Below are 1987 nucleotides of genomic sequence, written 5' to 3'. Positions count from 1 at the left end.
GTGGAGGAGCCCACAGGTGAGCGGAGTTGTAATCAGCCACTGAAGTGGACTATGAAAACCCTCTGGGGAGAGAGAGGAGAGGCTGCATGCCAACTCTGTGAGCGAGGCCTGACTAAATGGCCAGTCACACAATGGCCAGCTAGACAAAACAAATTCAACTCTTCTTTTTTGAGGAGCCGATCTTCCTGCCAGCCAGCGTTGGGGCACCGGCCCAGATGTGTCAGCGGTGACAAACGTCACAAAATGGTGTGAAAAGGAGTGGTTTCATAATGGAACTTAAGAAAAGGGAAGGTGACATGAAGGCAATAACTGTCTCATACAAAGCTCTGGAATGTAGCACGCACGCACGCACGTACGCACGCACGCACACACACACACACACACACACACACACACACACACACACACACACACACACACACACACACACACACAGGAAGACCTGAAATACAGCCCCTTTAAAGTTTGTCCAAGGACACAAATCCATTTATGAGGGCGAGCTGGCCCCTGTCTGGAGACGCCTCCAACAGCTCTTCCTTTCTCTCCCTGTCCCCCCCCCCTCTCTCTGTCTCTCTCAACAAGAGATTGAGAGTTCAGCCCAAACGGATCTTAAGATTTTTAATGGCACATTCCTTTACTTTAATTTGAATGTCTGCTTCCTTCACCCTCCATCGCTCTTTAATTGCCTTCAGCAGAGACATTTGCATCCACACAAATATAGACCAACATTGTCACAGATGCATGCACACATACAGTACACACACAAACGCGTGCGCGCGCGCACACACACACACACACACACACACACACACAGACACACACACACACACACACACACACACACACACACACACACACACACACACACACACACACACACACACACACACACACACACACACACACACACACACACACACACACACACAATGCATCTGCTCCATGGTGTCACATCATTCATTCACCAATAACAATACAACAACATAAACAGTTTTACATAGTGTTTTACATAGCGTAAAGGTGCGCCGTCACCGAATATCTTTTCCTCTGTTATGTAGTCTGACTTCACTGCAGCTCTGCCATTATACCGACCATTTCAGTCGGCAGTGGAAGAAAATCCTTTTCCGCTCCCTGCAAGCTCTGCCATTGGCTCCGACCCGCTCTGACTGACCAGCTGCGACCATGGATTATTATTATGGATTTTGTTTCCGCTCCCTGAATCTGTTGATCTCAAACGCCTCCACCGCTGTGAAACAACAACATTAGATGGTGGATGGTTGTAAAGGTAAACAAAGTCTTTCCCCCCGCTATACCAGTTTTTACCAGAGGTTTTACCAGCCAGACTCTCTCATCAGGGAGATAGTCTGGCAGTATAGCGTGGTGCTCTGTTTTGCATTGTGATGGGTATAGGGCACACTTTGACCATATTGCATTGGGACCCGGCTTTGACTCGTTATGCTACTGGTTATTTCCAACATCTCCAAGAGTACTATCACACACACACACACACACACACACACACACACACACACACACACACACACACACACACACACACACACACACACACACACACACACACACACGTGTCACACACACACACACACACACACACACACACACACACACACACACACACACACACACTCAGACCCTTTTTCTTTACAGTGCATGGCTCATTGAGTACTATATTGCCACTTAGAATGAAAGAAGCATGTATACTGTGTAGTCAGTATCATATATCTGGAGAGTCTTATGATATGATAGTGCTGAGAAGATAAAGAGGAGGAGTCGTGCGTGTGCGCCCATAACTGTTGCCGGCTTCAATGCATTACCTGTATATACGCCTCTGGAAATAACAACATTGATGAAGAAGACAGAAGAGGAAGGAGGACAGGAAAGAGAAAGTGCTGGTAATGGGAAGACAGAGAGTAGAAGAAAGAGAGAGAGGGAAAGAGCAGCAATGGAGAGAGGTAACACCCATCAT

This window comes from Poromitra crassiceps (genome assembly GCF_964638095.1).
Source record: "Poromitra crassiceps genome assembly, chromosome: 10".
Classification (NCBI taxonomy): domain Eukaryota; kingdom Metazoa; phylum Chordata; class Actinopteri; order Beryciformes; family Melamphaidae; genus Poromitra; species Poromitra crassiceps.
The sequence above is the reverse complement of the archived record's forward strand: the minus strand, read 5'-3'. Positions refer to the sequence as shown.